The 19,090-nt window shown below is 36.3% G+C and overlaps 1 long non-coding RNA gene across 2 annotated transcripts; it reads left to right on the top strand.

The window, feature by feature from the left end:
• LOC110398537 lies at nt 1,338–14,316 on the top strand. 2 transcript variants are annotated; one of them, XR_002438455.1, is made up of 3 exons: nt 1,338–1,653; nt 3,119–3,161; nt 13,215–14,316. It is a non-coding gene; the product is annotated as an uncharacterized LOC110398537 (long non-coding RNA). The 2 variants fall into 2 exon arrangements; XR_002438454.1 differs by having other exon boundaries at nt 13,212–14,316.

Raw genomic sequence — 19,090 nt, 5'->3', positions numbered from 1 at the left:
TCATTCAAACTCATATTCAGCAGAAAAAAAAAAAAGAGCCCCATAAGAGGCTGAGGAGAGGGGGCAGGGAGGCAAGGAAAAAAAAAAAAAAAGGAGACTGTAGCTCATCTGTGAAGAAGGTGTGAGGTTAGACAATTCCTCCAGAATTACTATTTGGTAGCATTGCCTTTGGACATTTAAATTGCTGTTCCATTGATTTAAGTTATTGCCATTAAAAGTCAGGTTAAATCATTTCTATATTCATGTATAGGGTTTTTTTTTGTTTTTAAATGGTTGGGTAATCAATATTGCATTCCTTAGAGAGAAATTCATTTCCTTATAGGTATGTGATGGTGTTACATTCCCAAGAGACATATTGTGATACCCATTTTTCAAAATGACTTCAGTGGAACTAATGAAATGAGATCTTGCCAATATATGTAGGGATTTCATAAACAAATGAGATTTTTTGATGGATGAGGAACTGGTTCCAAGATTATCTCCAGAGAGTGGTGGTCAGTGGCTCAGTGTCCAGATGGAGATTGGTGCTGAGTGGTGTCATCAACAGTGGGATTGAGTGCACTCTCAGCAAGTTTGCAGATGATGCCAAGCTGTGCGATGCCATCAACATGCGCAAGAGACAAGATGCCATTTAGAGAGAACCTAGACAGGTTTGAGCAGTGAGCCCAGTGCAAGGTCTTGTACCTGGGTTATGGTAACCTCTACTATCAGTACAAGCTGGGAGATGAAAGCATGGAATACAGCCCTGCCAAAAAGGACTTGAGGGTACTGGTGGATGGCAGCTGGACATGAGCCAGCAATGTACCCTTGCAGCCTAGAAAGCCAACTGTCTCCTGGGCTGCATCAACAGAAACATGGCCAGCAGGTCAGCGGATGTGATCCTGCCCCTCTGCTCTGCGCTGGTGAGGCCTCACCTGGTGCACTGTATCTATATGTGGAGACCTCAGTACAGGAGAGATGTGGACCTGTTGGAACATGTCCAGAAAAGGGCCACAAAAATGGTCCAAGAGATGTAACAGCTCCCCTACAAGGACAGGCTGACCGAGCTGGGGCTCTGCAGCCTGGAGAAGAGAAGGATCTGGGGAGACCTGAGAATCACCTTTCAGTATCTAAAGGGGGCTATAAGAAAGAAGGGGACAGACACTTTAGCAGAGCCTGCTGTGACAGGACAAGGGGCAAATTAAAAGAGAGAAGATTTAGATTGGACATAAGGAAGAAGTTTTTTACAATAAGGGTGGTGAGGCAATGGAACGAGTTGCCCTGAGAGGTGGTGAATGCCCTGTCCCTGGAGACATTCAAGGTCAGGATGGTCCAGGCTGTGAGCAATGTAACTGAGCTGCAGGTCTTTCTGTTCACTGCAGGGGAGTTGAACTAGTTGAACTTTCAGGGTCCCTTCCAACTCAAAAGATTCTATGCTTCTGTAAGGGGACTGTTATGTCACAGCCTGAACTGATGATTGAGCACCTGGTGAAGCAGGTGGCTGGCCCAGGGAGCCCAGGTGCATGCTTCCCATCCAACTGGAATGAGTGAACTCTGGATCCACCCCTCCCTGGGCTCATTTAAGGGATAGCCTTTGGGAGAAGAATGTCTTCTGGATGAAGGCTGCTTCCTGAAAAGGAGTGTTTTGTAGTCTGAGACCCTATCATCAGTTGGGTGCGTCAACATTTTCCTGTATATGCTTACAGACATTCCTAATGATACTTTCTCTACTATCACGAAGAACCTATCAGAAGTAATTTCACTGCTTCCAAGGACTAGCAGGTTCTATTATTCAAGTAATTTTTTTTTCTGATATTACTGAGTTCAAGTAGTTCAGGAGATAGACAAATTATGATACCCCCTAATTATTCTTTCTTCTTTTCCCTGATGATGAGGAAGATACCTTAGATACTACTGCCAAAGCTAATTAGGCCCTGAAAGAGTTGTTTTTCATCTAAGATCTCTCCAAAGACTTTCAAATGATTAGTAGAGTACTTCAGGAATTACTACTGCCTCAGTTAGACTATCTGTAGCAATGCTTTTGTTCTTGTTAGGAACAAATATCCTCTTCATTGTCCCTGTATGAGTCCCTTTCTAACAAATGCTACCATTACTGTATCTTCTATGGCGGAATAATCACAACCAAATTTGCTTCAGTGACTCTAAAAATGAGTAACTTATATCATTATGAACAGAGTATCTTCTGATGTTGCCATGTTAGAATATCGCACATTTGAGGAAAATGGTTTTAAGAACAAAATTACTGCAGTACGGGAGTTATTTACAAGTTCCTGGAGTTACCAGCTTCTGCTCTAGACAGTCATGCAACAAAACTGAATAATAAACTGATTGCACTCAAAGATGTAGGGTATATCAGGACATTCCTGCAACTGTAACTGGATCTTTTTAATTAGTAAAAGATTTTTAAAAAGACTATAACTTTTAAATCTTGCCAGAAACAGAAGAAGCATCCTGGGTGGTTCTTGTAGAAATTTGCTTTCATTTTTGAAAGAACCTTGCTATTGATACTTCATTGTAGTTATAGTTAAATAATGTGGGCTAGCCCAGTATCCTTTGAAGTCAGAATGCTGTTATTCAAACTGAAGTTATGAAGCACATGTTGACAAGTATATTGATTTCTGATCTTTTATGAATATGCCATTATTCCTACAGTTACTCTTCTCATGCATTCACCTTTATCTGGACATAATGCTTTTGAGATATTCAAGTATAGATTAATTTGAAATCCTTTTCATTTCTACATTTCTATAATTTGTGTGGAACTTTTCATGTGTCTTTTCTCCTACCAGTTCCCTAGGGTTACTGCAGCTCTTGACATCACACATAACATTAAAGGACATTTATGTCAGTCTTATTCCTAAATCTTCAGTTTACGAAGACAGGTATTTCTTCATTTTCCCTTCACATTTTCCCATTTGTTTCTCATATCTTTCTTGTGTCATCTCCTCTTTTATCTCTGAAGCCAGTCTGTAGGATGAGAAAATTAAAACCAGCATTTTTTTTTTTAGGACATTGTTTAGGCTACAACTTAAAGCAATTAATGAATAGCCACAACAAAAATGGAAATATTATATTTTATTCATCTGAAATCTAAGATCATGTTGATTTCTCTTTTAAGGTTCTGCAGGAAACGTTGAGATCATGTAACCTTATTCATGCCTGTAAGTAACTTCTTTCATTTGAGTACATGTAAGCACGGAGCTGGATGAGCTTAAAAATCAAGTCTAATGGAAGCAAAATTGCTCCCTAGCTTAAAATTTCACATACATATAGGAAAACTAAACTAAGTAGAGAACTTCAGAGTGACAAGAGACTGAATGCCAGAAGGTAATGAATATTTCTGTTTCGAACAAAGTGAAGTCTAAATCAGTGCAAGAAGAAACAGTAATTATGCCAGTTCTTTATGAGAAAGAGGACCTTGTGGAATGCAGTGAGGTAACCAGAATACTGGAAAATGAGCCAACCATCCCACAAACGCTGAAAATTACTTGTTGCCATAAAGCCAGTAAAATCATGTGTAAGTTTAACAACAGGAACAAACAGAAAGGTTAACAAGTACATGTGAGATAAAAGCCAATGTTTTCCTGATTATTTTTTCCATTTCTAGTCTTCTCTACAAATGAACTTCAAATACAGAGAAATATAACTCATCCAGAATACAATAGATTTGAAAGAAATGTCTGGATTTTTTTTTTAGTGCCAAATGCATAGCAGATATAAGTTTACCATAGATTTGGTCTGGATTTTTTTTGTCCAGAATTTGCAGGTATCTGCAGCTATTTCAGCCTCTGATGAGGTTTAAAAAAAAAAAAAAAATCATAAGTGAATCACCAAAGTAGGCACATAATTCTGAGCTAGGAAAAAAGGACAAGTCCGGAGAAAAACAGGTGAATGTCCACCGCTTCCTCTACTTTTAAGTGAATTAATATTAGTGAAATTCTTTAGTATACATCACTTGTGGTGGGTGTGTGTCTTTTGTTAACTTCTCCTTTTAAGAGATTCAAAAAAATTTCAGTCATTTTTATTTAAGTTTATATGTAATTAGTTTACTGAGCTATTAAGGACAAGATTTATGTTAGATGTTAAAGTACTATTTATGAAATTCTTTTCACTGTAGTAGTCACAAAGCTTCTTAGCATGTTACAGACTAGCCACACAGAATCACACGTAATTCAAGGCATTTATTGCAAAATATTGTCAAAATCAGAGTTTAGAATAATCTTGATGGGGACTTAATAAATTTGCCAGTCTAATTAAACCTTGCATAATTCCACTGATATCACAAATAAAATTATTAAATCATCTATAATCATTCATTTGGAGTCATTGGATTATGATTGCTTCTCAAAAGGAGGTGGAAATAAAAGGGTTTTTTTTCCCCTTATCAATGAAGGATAAGTGGAAAAAACATAACAGTGCAATAGTCTTTAAATAGAACATTAAAAGAAGTTTTCCACATTTACTGAAATTATTTAGACAAGAAAAACATTACATTTTATATGGAACTTTAAGGAGATAATCAGTGTACCTGTATGTCTTTAGATATGTTTAAGGTCAGTTTGAGTGCTTTTGGAAACTGCACTTATCCATTCCATGTGAGGTACAATTTTTGTAGAAAGAAGCCAAGATAGCATTCAGCAGTGCTAATCTACAGGGAAGAAAGAGAGTGCATTTTAACTATTCTCTTTTTCTCCCTCATAGCTCAGGGAGCCTGCCCATGAACTGCATGTGATTGAGAAGTAGTTGTAGGACTGTTGCATTCTGTTAGCATTGTAATTGAAGTGCCATACTGTTTTGGAATTAATGTGTTTTCATGATTGTGATTTCTTAAAAAATAAGACTAAATATGATTAAAACAATGAGTGCCAGCCTTTGAAAATGTTTTAAACACCTGTCAGTGTGTGAAAAATGAGCATGGGCTTTGTTAATTCATACCAAGACAATTTATTTCTTACTACTATTGTCAAGATATGCACTTCATACTCTCTCTTTTATGACCAAGCAAAACAAAGTAACTTGGTTATTCATTCATTTTTTTTTTTACCACCTCTTAGAAGGTCAAATAAAAGTGGAAAACTGAGAGGGTGATATGCCCTTCCCTGACTGTCTTTCATTGCTAGGATTTAGTGACATACTTTTTCTCCAGAAAAGAGAAGGCTCATTCAAATTTAAAAAAAAAAAAAAATAAATTGTCTCTGATCCATATAGTTGTCATCTGGCTTTTAAGTATGCCTCCTAGTGTGATGGGATGTGTCATAGAAAAGACTGCTCTCTAGGGGTTAAATTCCTCTGTACAATTCCTGCGCCTCTGCAGATGCAGTGCACCCTTTTGTGTGCTCCCAGGGGCGCATCTTGTCTGTAAACAGCATAGTGAGCTGTGTATTTATAACAGAAACTCCTTTTGTGAGAGTTATTGACAACCACGGAAAAGGGATTTGAACTTTAAGGGTTTCCAAAGATAAAGCAGAATTTTTCAGCTTTCAACTATTGCTTTAAATTTATCTCAAGTTAACAATAAACAAACACATTACCATTTGAAGGTCTCCTGTGAATGAAGAGAATGATGCACAGCTGTGTAATTCTATTGCAACAATCGCACACAGATGTTTGCAAAACAGACTCTTGACAAAGTGCTAGGTGTATCAAGACCTGACAGTCTTCTATCTGAACAACATTGTTTTTTTTATCAGAAATGACAAGATTTGCCAGTCTGATTTTTGCTGAGAGTTATAAATTGACTCTTTAAAAAAAAAAATCAAAGAAATGCTTGGAAAACTATCCTACTCTGTAACTTTGCTTCAAAATCCTTAACAATAAGTATCTGATGATTTTGTTACATTAAACTAGAAATACAAAGTTCAGCTTATTTCTGGAAGCTACTGCTTCAGAAAACATGTATTTTAACAGCACAATTATTGATCCAGGCCATTCATAAAGACAATGTTTTTTCCATTTGTTCACACAATGTAAGGGGTGAACATGCTTAGATTTTGTTAGAAGCTTATTTAATGTTCTTCAGCACTTTCTTACTCTTTATCATAATTCCTTTCTGTCACTAATGTGGTATCTAAGCAAATATAGCTCTGCTTTGAACCGTTCTCTTGGTTTTTGAATCTCTTATTCCTCTGTTTTGAGATGATACAAAGCTGACTCTAAAACAGTGTTATAAAGGAGTCTGTCTTATTGAATTACCAGTGAGCAGCACAGAGCTGAAGAACCACCACCCAATGCAGTGATTTAAAACTGTTGTAATTAGCAACTTAGGTAGGTGTGTAGTATGAAAACTTACTAATTTCTTAACCCATTCCAATAAAGCATCCATTCCTTTTTAGGGCCAAAAATTTTGCCCTGATATGTGAGCACTTTCACTTTGCCCCACTCTCCTAACAGGTGCTGATAAACACAGAACACACAACATTGTGTAAATATTTATGTTGCTCACTTTGGTTTGATTTCTGTGGGCTGTAGTATGTATCTATTGCATTGTATTGCCTTCACCTTTCCCATACAGGCACAGAACAGGACTGCATCTTGCAGTGGTGCCTGTGCTTATCATTTGCTCAAGTCCCTCATGCAGTAAGGACTAAGTTAGTACTGGAACTATTCAGTAGGCAGTGTGGTGAAAGAGGATAGGATTGTGCTATACTGACCTCCGATGACTGCTGTTATTTATTTATGTACTAACAGAAGGAGCAATACTAATTAGCTCTTCTCTTATTCATGTCTTTTGACAGACAAAGCTGATTTCATGCGGGAACTGGGGTGGGGTGGGGGAAGAAAGAATTTATAAAGAAATATCTCAAAGACAAAGAAGCATATCTGAAACAGATTTTCCTTGTCATTGAAGATATGTAGGCTGATAGCCTATCCCTTCTCTCCTTCCACTAGCACAGGAAAATGATGTTCTGAATATGTGAAGGCATAGAGATTTCTTTGGGATTCAGATTAATAATTTATTTCTAATCTTATCAAATAAGAAGGAATGCCTTTTTAAGTTAAAATAAGCACAATTCAATGTTTAAGAAATATATCATTAAAAGGCACTTTGGTTAGTCTTATATTCTCTTCAGTCTTAAAACAGGATTTCAACTACTGAATAACTCTAATCAGTGTGTGTGTGGGGGGGAATAAAAAGAGACTCTGAGGTTTTAATAGATCATATAGTAGGTTTATTGTTTCAGGATTTTACAACTTTAAATGCTCTATGGACGCTGTAGTTGTTGACGTTGTTATTTTGTCCTAACAGAAACAAATGGAAAGTATTTTTTCAGTTGCTCCTTTCTTCCAAAATGTTTCTTTTCCTATGCAGATCTTATGTCACCTTTCCTTGCAAAAAATTGTTTCTGAAAAGACATATTCAGGAAGCTGTGACATTATAGGGTTTCAGAAGCTCTGTAGCTCCAGCAGAATTCAACGTCATGTGGGTGCTTCCATCATTGGATCAGCATGAATTAGTCCACCAATTTTCAAGTACGTTTTAAGATTCTGAAGTCAAACACCTAAGACTGTAGAAGCTCTAGAAGCACCCCTCACTCCCCCTCTCCCCCCACTAGGAATGTGGAACTGATTGATTTAATGGGGGGAGGAGGTAGAGGAGAGTCTAAGACCCTTCAAAGCACACAGACAGAAAACTCTCAGAAATACCTTGACATCTTTTTCCCCTCTTCTCCTGTTTCATAAAAGTGCGTAAGTTGAAATAGATACATTCGTGGAAGGCCTTTTTAGAATGTTATGCTGTGATTTTTTTTTTCCTGTAACAAGCTTTCTAATCATTGAACTGTTGTATTTAAAAACACTAAATGAGAAATATTTCCTTTTAAGGAGAACCCATAATACCGCTTTCGTATTTTCTTTTCTAATTCTTCTCTTACTAAAGAGGGAGACTTTTACATGCATCCGTTTGGTGTTTATGAGAACATTCTACTATCAGTCTTTACTGGGAACTTAATTTCTTTAGTGTTTCTGACATTTTTTCCTACAAAACACTTTTGTTTTACTACTATGTTCTACTGTGTTATACTTTTGATAATAGAACATCATAAGGGACAACAAAAATAACTTCATACATATAGACATATGTCTATGCCTTTATGCATGCTTCAAGGTACAGATCTTCCATTGTGTACTTCAAATGGGCCATTGGAATTTGGATCTAGATTTTGCAGTTGAAGTCTTACCATTTGCAGAGAGCTTCACGCTGACTGCTTAAACCAGAAGACCATTACAGCCCTGCGAGGCTACTTAAAAGTTTGTTTTTTCCTCTGAGTCTCCTTAATCCCATTCTTAAGTATAAATACTTCCACAATCCCTTATTTATGGGGAAAATGAGTTATTTCAGTATCCTCACTGCTGCATGAACAAAATTCCCTTAACCTGGCTGCTAAAAAGTTTTCATGCCCAGCCACTGACTCTACTCTTCCATGGTCTTTAGTTCCCAAAGTGTGAGGAACTAAAAAACTACTGAGAATCATCTGCTTTTTTTCTTTTTTCTCAGTTTTTATTTAGAGACAGTATATTTATTTTTATTTACAGACAGTAGAAATACACAAGGAATTACAGCTTTGAAGAGAGATTTTTTTTATTCATGCAGAAAAGGCCCTGAAAAGCTACAATTGCAGACGATGACAAAGAATAAAGCTTAGTTCTTAAAAGTGCCACATCTTTCTAAAACTCTCATTTTCAAATGCTGTTGTGGGTTTTTGAATCAATATACGATTTTTGAACTTGCTTTTAGCTGAAAGCTATTTAAAAGGTCCCCTTTTCAATCAGTGTCCTACAAAGAAGTGTTTATTCTTAACTTTCATTGTTATATTTTAAAAACAGAAGCCCAATTTTTAAACTTTAGTGAAAGAGAGCACCTTGCCTTCTGGCACTTATACAGTAGGTGCTTACTGGAAACACAGAGTATGGACTTTTTAATGTTAAAACATGAATTTGTCTGTTCACAGATAGAGAAGCTTGTTCTGTATCTTTCTTACTACATCAGGTAGATACTAGTAAAGCTGTATTTTCTTTTTGTTCTTGGAGAATCAAGATACTGCTTTTTTTTCCAAGTGGACCTTTAAATGCATGTACTCCTTCAAACTACATTGATGTTAATGATAAATTAATGGATGAAGACCAGAAAGCTACTTCCTCCTTTCAAATATGTCAGCACTATAACATCTAACTTCTCTCAAAGGTTCTCAAATGATTCACTATTTTTTTTTCTTGAGAAGCCCTCTACTGTCATTTGTATTTCACTTTTTTCCCTGCTTTGCATTCAGATGGTCTGATCAATTGGCAAAAAGCTTCTTTTTCTTCTAAGGCAGACAATCATACAAGAATGCTGTTAGTTGTACAATTGCAGATCTTGTGCAATAGTTGGCTACTGTGTCCCATCAAATAACATGTTGAACAAATGTTGCCTGTCATCTTTCAAAGACTTGAAAGTGCTCCAATGTGGCAAAATAATCCTGGTACTGCAATGTAATGTTTTACCAGGTAAATAATGGGAGGGACAATTTTTAAGAGCGTAAGATCTTTAGGAAGGAGTCTGAAACTTTGGGCAAACAAGAATCATCCTCTTTTATAAGGTTTTCAAAAGTGAACAGATGGTCTCTTGGATGTGCAGAGCTCAGGGAGTGCTGTGAAAATAGCATGTACTCTAAATGAGCTGCTATTTAGCAGGGATGTAAACAAAGAAATCAGTAGGAAGGTAAGGTGTTAGTAAAATGCTGCATCTCACTGATACTGTTCCTTGCAGCACACTTGTGCTACTAGATTTATTTACTCTGTTGTCTTTTTATGTTTCGCAACACTTCATTCTACCATGTCAGTAAGTTTGTACTGCCATTATGTTATCAAGCAACGTATTAGTGTTTTACAGAAGCACTTAAACTACAGCACTGCCACACGATGCGTGCTTTCTGGTGATGAGTCTTATAAAGCAGCCTTACAAGCTTCTGTGATAGCATTTGTTTTTGCACCTTGAGTATAAGCCTGAAGAGATTTGATGCACTGTCTTGTTATATCTGCTTCTGTCAACACATGGCTTTCCATGACTCACGGTGATACGATGTGATGTGAGCTGTAATGCATCAAAGGGACTTAAAGTTTTTCTGCATTCTGAATAATGACAGAAACTTTTGCTATGTGACTAATGTAATGTTACATAGGTAGTGGAAAAGCATTTGCAGAAAAACTGTGATGTGTAGTTATGGGCAGGATGAAGTGGAAGCAGGGGAAAGGAGAGAAATCTGTGCTGCTTTTTGGACATACATAGCAATTTAAAAAGAAGACATAAAGGAATGAGCACTTGCAAAAAAAAATTCCAGTGTATTAAAAAGATGATATAGCTTCCAAAAGGTCCTTGTTGAGAGTGTATAAGTCAATAATAAAGATTGCAAAAATGTGTTTTGGAGGAGTTATTGTTCAGAAGTTTGTAAAACAACCTTTTGGAAAGCAAGAGTTTGTGGGTAAGAGTACTAATTATATGTGAGAGGCAGAGACAAAGAGGAGAAGGAGAGAGGAAGATGGGGTACATGGTGAGACAAGACAACCTGATCGTAGTTGGCCAGACACCTACAATTTCAAGACATCCTACAAAAGAAGCATACACCCTAGGTATTTAATTTACTGATTAAATGTAGTTACCAGATGTCACAGGAGATCTGTTGAGATGAATCAATGATAGACATTTAGCTTCCAAAAACAATTTTAGATGCCTGAATTAGATGCTTCCTAGACTTTCCCTTTTTCATTCCCATCTCTGAAATAAGCATTATACCTTGCTACCTCACAGTGTTGAGATGAAATGAGCATTTGAAGGAAACTCAAACATATCAGAAATTAAAGGCATATGGGTAACAAGATATGTCCATTATGCAAATTGCGTTTTAAACATTAAAAGGCAGAGGCTATGTAAATCTCAAATACAGATTAGGGGGGCTTATTTGAAAATCCTTGCTATAAAAAGATGGTTTATTGTGGAATACATTGAGAGCTAACGATGGCTGCTACCAAGAAAACCTTTGATCCAAAATCAATCACAGGTTTCATTAATGCCATCCGGTGTTCCAGATGCTGTGTTTCAGGCAAGGTGTAAAAATCTGTTAAAACAGAGAATGAACCAGCTAAGAGTCTGGGCATATGTTAGACTGATAGCAAACAGAAGGATATACTTACTGAAAGGACACATGGTAGGGGATGAAAGCAGAATGTCTAGGCAATGAGTTGTGATTCAATCCCAAGAAAAGGCACAGAAACAGAATTTTTAGGAACTAGACATGAAATAATATTATTGGGATTTTCTGAAGGAAACAGATCTTTCACTTCTAAATTACAAAACATATGACCTACTGTATGTTTTTCGAAGTAGAACCAGTAGTAAAGTTGATATTAATGACTCCTTCTAACAACAGTGATACTTCTTGAGGGAGGACACACAGTTCTGGGAATTCTTTAGGTGCCGAGATGTAACCATACTTTATTGGACTATACTATTTCAATTTTAGATTATAGTCAATGTGACTTTCACTATATTAATGGTGGGACATTGATCAGATCTCTTTCACATATCCAGTGCAGCACTATGTCTTTCTGCAGGATCAAGACAGATGGAAATTCCAACGCTATGATATGTCTGTATTCTGCATCTTTTGTGAACTGGTCTTATTGGCATACAAAATGGGAGGAAATGAAATTCTGCTGAAATGTGCGATTTATACAGACACCACTGAACCCGGCTTTTAACTGTGGCTTGGTTTTCATTTCTGTTGAAATCAGCTGCACTGGGTTAGCTCGTTGCAAGACCAGGCCTAGTATATGTAACTCAAAGAGCAAAAAAAGTGAGTGCAGCTTCCACTATAATCAGAGAGCAGAGAATATTGTTCTTTTTCCATTTTTTTTACTGTCACTGTGATGGGTGTGGTATGAGCACCTTAAACTAGAATAGAATCAGTGTCTCTGTGAGTATTGAAATGAAAACAAGATATTCTTTCTGTGTCAGAGAAAGATATCTTGATATACCTTAGTGCCACTACTGGAAGTTAAGTTCAAAAACTAATCTATCTTCCTGAGATGGGTGGAATAATTTGGTTGCTTAGAAAGTATTATCGTTGGTCATGGAAGAGAATTAAAAGTCAAAAGCTAGAAGTGCAGCTACAGGAAAATACGATATTTGAATGAGATATACATGATGACAGCAGAAACCATGTGTTTCTTTCCTCACTTTTTTTCTGTATCAAGAACCTGTGTAATTAATAGAATTCCAGTAAACAGTTTATTTTCTGCTCTTACAGAGAACAGGATTGCAAAAATGCAGTAGTCAATGAAAAGATAAATTATAAAACTGAACCTACTCTGAAAGGAATGTACATACTGCCTTTCACAATGAACACTATTTGAAACTTAGCAAAGAATGCTTTATGATCGGAAGGAGGTAAAAAGATTGCTTATATCCTGCTAATCAGGAGAGACAAAGGAAATTGGCTGCTGACGCTTATTTATCTTACTGAGTATCAGGTGCATGTGTAGTGTTCATCAGCTTATTTTTACTCTGACGTTTGGGCTTACATTTTCTATTGTTTCAATACAGTGAACAGTTCGGGGCCCAACATGGAACTGAATCTCAGTAATTAACTGTAAAAACATATGGAATGTCTTATCTTCATTATTGTTCTCCTTGTTCTCCTTATTCTCTCACCCCTTCAGTCATGAAACATATTCACAATTTTGACTCATTGTTTCATTCTTGTAAAGGCTTATGAATGTCAGGGTGATGAATTAGCTATCTTTCCGTTGTTGTTGTTCTATTTAACATTTATGTAAGTTGCTTTTCTTTTTTTTGGGCAGCTCCCATTTCATTACCCAAGACAGAAGTTATTCTTAATCTGTCACCCTAAAATCACTTTCAACCTGTTATTTTTAAAGCATGGCTTAAATGTGTCCAGTAAGGTAGTCTATAAATTTTCAATATACTTACTAAATATCTGCTGGTAGGTTCACACTTATTTTTGACTCAGGATGAATAAATAATTCAAAGGTGTATAAATTATAAACTGAGGAAAAACAAGAAACTAATACAAATATATCCATGCCACCAATATGTAAGGTTTCAGTTTCCATCTCTTTTAATAGTCTCAGCCACCTGACTGATTAACTCTTTTAAATTCTTTTGATTACGTTCTTTGAAGTGTTTTTTGCTGCATGTTTTCCATTCTTTATTTCAGCAGCATTATACCAATCAACTTTTCCCAGTGCCGCAAAAATGTCAAGACTAAAACCAGCACCAGTGAAAGCAGAAGTGCAACTCTGAATTAAGGAAATTACATTCTGCTTGCTCTTACCTATACTGTTAAAAGGGCAAGAAGTTGCTATCAAAAGGACTTAACTGTTCTGGTTATTGTACCTGCATGTAAGCAAAGACGAGATACAAAATATCATTACAGGTTCAGTATTGAGATGAAGTCAATGTAATGAGCAGAAACTGGGATGTTTCCTACCGTATCTTGGCAAACAGAAAAGGCACTCCTTTAGGCTTTTTCTCTGTGTTCGTTTTTGTCACCATCAGCATATCATTTATGGCCACCATTCAGCAGTATGCTCCCAGAGTTAATTTATATGAATTTCATTTATGTTTGTCATGACTCTTATTTAAGGACACTCCTAAGAACATTTTAATAAATTCTATACAGGATGTTTCTCATCTTCTTATATGGAGAGTTTACTAGTTAATGCCAGACTAAATCTGATCTACCAGATGAAGACTTTGATGCTTAGAGTGCCAGCTTCTCAAACTGTTCTGAAGCGGAAGAGATCTTGAGGTTGTGGTATATATTGATTTGACTATTGCTTTGTAAATACTTCCTTAATTAATGTAAAGAGAGCTGTATGCCCATTTTGCAGTGTAACTACTCATGGGAAAACTTTGTGCTAGTCATCCAATAGAACATATAAATCAGTATTATTAAGTAGTCTAAGATGTGGCTTGATTTTGAATGAGCTCTCAAGGTTTTATTTTCAAATGGAATGCTTCAAGACTGAATGGATTTGTATTTTAATTTTTTGTATAATCATTTATCTGTGAAAAATTGTTGTTTTTACATATTTGTATTATGCAGCAGATGGTATATATACACTGAAAGTTTTCACTGATAAAAGCGTAGTTTTGAACAGGATATATGCTGTGTGCTAGACATCATTGTTGCTGCAATGTATATTTCAAGTTGACTTATGTCTGCATTCCTTTCTCTGTTCTTCCTTTACTTCCATTTATAAAGAATCTTTATGCAGGAAAATAATGGCAATTAAGATGGTTTATACAAGATTACGCCCTGCCTCACACACCTAAAAACTGCCTGTGGCATGGGGATTGGAACTTGGTCCCTTCTTACCCTAGCCATTCTATGATTCTATAATCTTTTTATTCTCTTTCTTTGACACTTTAATCTCTCTTTTTGTTTCTAACCCGAGGCATCTCTCTTTCTTCATTGTTAGAACCAGTGGTTCAGTTCTGCATGTGTTTTTGGTAGGTCTTTCATGGAGAAATTTTTTCGTTGCCCCAACCTTTATATCAGTTTATTCTTCTAAGATGCTCTCTCAGTTTACATTTCTTTTGTAGAAAGTGATTTGATTTGTTGATTTTTTTGGTTTCCTTTTATTTTAGTCAGTCTTATAATATTCCTTATTGGATGGAATAATATGAAGAATATATTTGAATTCTCATGTGGCCTTGTAAAACACAGTAACATGAATTGCTTCATTGTTACATTTTCCTTCCATTAGGAAAAAAAAAAAAAATAAATTGAACTTGTGTTCCTTTGTTACTTGGTTGATACTTAGAATAGGACTTTTACTCAGTCCCAGAGTAAGTCACTTTATACTTATTTTCCTTCTCCACCTACAGATAAGTGTTCTGGTGAGCATCTTGCAGAGCGCTCTTTTCCAAAACATGTCTTTTTGGAAGTAACCACACTTGCCCATGAAATAGATAGACCTGTGCATCTCAAGTTGTTATATAATCTTCTGCTGCTGCTCATAACGTTTTGGTAGAGCTCATTTTCTTTCGTTTTTATCTTGTTGCATGTTGCTGCCTGGTAAGCACTTCTAGGTCACCTCATCTTTTCTTTATCTAAATAAAAACATTTTATCTATGTCATTGCATCATCTTAGTCCATTAAAAATGAAATCTACTGTTTTATATTCTAAAAAAGGGAACAAAATATTCAGGAACACTCATCTGTGACATGAATAGTGAATGGGTATTGATGCTTACTCTGTGAAGTCTGAGAAAATGTAGCGGAAGGGGAGATCAATCTACTATCTTCCATGTCCCATCTCAACAATTCCACTGCTGTTCTGGTGCTAAATCAAGAGGTGATCTGAATGTAGTGCAGTTATCTTTATGTCTTTTTTTCTCTGGAGTTAGCAGCATGCCAATGGCCAATACTGTTACAAATCACAATTTTCCAAGCTAGTCCATAGCGTCTACTTCTCAGTATGGGATTTTCAGAAATCTGTACCTGCACACATGATCTCCTTCAGTAGTTTTGTAATACTCTGTAATTGGCTGCTACTAATTGTCTACTTAAAGTCACATAAGTGATTTTTCTAGGTTCCACTGAATAATCTCGTAATTTTTTTTACCCTGAATAAAGACAATTTTAGTACCAGTAAACACAAAGTATTTGTACATTGACTTTATTTCTGCGTATTTGTTTGAATTTTACTTCTAAAACATCACAGTGTATCATTAGTGCTCTTCTGAGTACTGCTGCAGTACTGTAAGTGCTTCATTTTGTAATTCTGAGTTGTTACTGTATTTGTTTCTCCTCTCCCTACTCCAGCAGCTCACAGCACGAGCTGTTCCAAGGATTTACAATATTTTGCGATGTGGCTACAGGTTCTGAAAACTGACATAGCTGTCACTATGCATCACAGGGTAATACACAACATTCAGAGAAAGCAAAAAGGTGTAAAATAATTGGTATGAACCCAAGTTGTCATGTCTCACACACCTGCAAGGCATTAGCAACACTTTGAAAGGGACAAGCTCAGATCAACAGGAGACAGTGCTCCTAGGAATTCAAGGTTATAATTCCCAGGTTTTTGGACAAGTGATAGAAAAGGACAGATATGCTCCTTCAACTGTAGTCATTAGAGTTCCCTGAGGGGGGAAGTTGGCAAGATTCGTATGTAACAGTACTTGTGGCTTACACAGAAATGCTGTGTTGGACAGCTATTTGCTAAGATGAAAGAAGGAAAGGATGCTAATCTTTGTGTATTTGCTTTATTTTATATGGGCTTCTTTTACAACTCTCTTTTCCCCTTAGGATTCTAGAGAAGACCAGTTATTTGTGTAGAGGGTTGTTTTTCCTCTGTCAGACTGCTGATAAGGGATCAAATTCACATGGAAAAAGCTTTTCTCTTTAACCATCTTATGTCTGAAGTCCAATATTAAATTTCCTATCATGGAAGGGCTAAACACATTGCAAAATCCTCATGTATTTCTTTTGACAGAGTGCTTTCTTAATGAATTTACAACCTGGTTGGACTCTCAAAATTTATCGAAATTTATTATCTCAAAATTTATATATTTAATTTTTATCTCAAAATTTATTTACTCTAGATTCAATCTAGTTATTCCATTTCATTAACTGTAGAGGAAGTGACGTGGTGTTATGTAATTGATCATCTTTTTCTTAACTGGATGATTCTGATATTCACAATTACATGTGTTTTCTGGAATTATCAATCTTGAAATTCAACAATTCTATATTCTCATATTGATTTGCTTTCAATTCTTCTACTAGATTCATTTTGCTTGTGATTTCAATGTTTGTAACTTTTATCATTTATTCAGTTAAGAGCTACTTATACACATTACTCTACTGAATAATAGAGTGACAGCCTTTTTTTGTTTCAGACTGTTGTATTTACTCTCCAGGATCTACTCTGTTTTTTCCTTCCAGCAATTTCAGAGGTTTTTCTTCCTAAAATTTTCTTCCCATCTTCAATTCCTTCATGACTCTTCTTTTTTTACCTTTTTCTGAATAATGAAATTAAAGGGCTTCAAAACATTAGAACAGAACAATTTGAACCATAGATACAGCAAATCCAACCAAGACTGCAATTGCAATCCTGTGGATTGATTGCCTGATGTCTTTCTAAGTGTCTGCAAAATGTATTTGCACTTCTTGATTCTTTCTAACTATATTTATGGACATTATTGTCATCTCAAGGTTAATGATTCCTGTCTGGGGACAGAATGAATTCCAGAAAATATTTAGAGTGACCCAGAAAACAGTTTAAATTTATTCTAAACCATTCCCATTCTTAGATGGGATAGAGAAACTTCAGGCATGTGAATCCCACTTTTATGGTCATACTGGTTTTGATAGCTGTACTCAATTTTCAAGTTCAGTTTGCTGAACCCAGAAGACTGTACTACTTACATGAGGTTCAACCAACTATAAGCCAGTTCTTTTTGTTTTCATGTTGTACCTAATCAGGAATTAACTTAGTGTACAACTGCTTGTATCATAGCATCCTAACATTGTTTATTTGCATCTGACATGCTTTGGGATTCTACCCCATCGCAATTCATGCAATATGTAAAGATTGACAAAAATATTTTCTCTGATATCTTATTGATGGTATTTTTGAAAGTGAGTCCTTTTCTGTCTGTATTCCTTTCTTCCTCATTGCTTCATATCGTAATGGATGAGAGCCAGTGCTCTGTGAATTATGGCTCTGAAAGAGAGACAGACCAAGCATAAGTATGTTATTCACTGCACATCTACATAAACACAAGTTTTTGTGAAGAATCAGCCTTAAACATTTCTTCTGGAATCCTCATACTGAAAGTTTTCTTGGTTCTTTTACCCATGGGTGATTCTTTCACTCACTGGAAGAAAGGAATGACCATCCACTAATGACCTTAGTCAGTTTAAAATCCAAAAACAGGATGGGCAACCAATCTGTTTAGACAAATGCACCAGTGCTTATATTAAAGGAAAAAAGAATTACTTTTCATCTCTCCCCACATACCTGTCGAGGTATTTACAGATATGGAGGAGACTGAGGTACTCAATGAGTTCCTTGCTGTGGTCTTCACTGGCAGCCAGGATTCTCATATTTCTCACATCCCTGAACTTCTTGGTGGAAACTGGGGGAGCAAACTTCTACCAAGATAGGCTGAAGGAACTGGGCTTGTTTAGTCTGGAGAAGAGAAGGCTGTGGGGTGACCTCATTGCAGCCTTCCAGTATTTAAAGAGACATTATTAACAGGAGGGAATTCAACTTTTAATGTGGGTAGTGATAGGACAAGAGGAAATAGTTTTAAACTAATGTACAGAAGATTTAGATGTCAGGGGGAAGTTTTTCTCAGAGGGAATGGTGAGGTGCTGGAACAGGTTGCCCAGAGAGTTTGTGGATGCCCCATTCCTGAAGGTGTTTAGGGCCACATTGGATGGGGCCCCAGGTAACCTGATTTGGTACCTGATCTAACAGTTGGTAACCCTAACTGTGGCAGTGGTGATTGAAATTTAATGATCCTTGAGGTCCCTTCCAAACCAAATTATTCTAGAATTCTTTGATATACTGAGTATAAATCTTATCTCCACAAAAAAGAATCTATTAAAAGCTCATTTGGCAACGCTTTCTCAGATGCATGGATTCTAATTGCTATCCATAAACAAAACCATTGCACATCCTTAATGTTTGATAATTACATAGAGACAGAGATGGCTTTTCCAGGTTGTAAGGCAGAACCTCAGAAGTGATGTAGACAAGCCTCCTGTTCTTTAGGTTTGCTTTGATCTATGCTTAGATGTTTACACAGAATATGGGGGGACTATCAAAACAAAAACAACAATATCTTTAATTCCTCAACTCTTCCCCTCATAAAGAACTGTCCATATATTGCATTATCTTAACTAACAATGTGCCAGGGAGTGGAATCATGAAGTACCTGGATTTGGATTTGCCTATTCTGGTCTGACTGCTGTGAAAAATCTCTAATTTCATGGCAACAGTCACTAACACTCTCATCATTTTGCAGTAACGCCCTTTATGTTCCATGTGTGCTTAACCTGCTTTGAAACCTAGA

This window comes from Numida meleagris, chromosome 4 (assembly GCF_002078875.1).
Source record: "Numida meleagris isolate 19003 breed g44 Domestic line chromosome 4, NumMel1.0, whole genome shotgun sequence".
Taxonomy (NCBI): domain Eukaryota; kingdom Metazoa; phylum Chordata; class Aves; order Galliformes; family Numididae; genus Numida; species Numida meleagris.
Note: the sequence above shows the minus strand (reverse complement) of the source record. Positions and strands in the feature narration are given on the sequence as shown.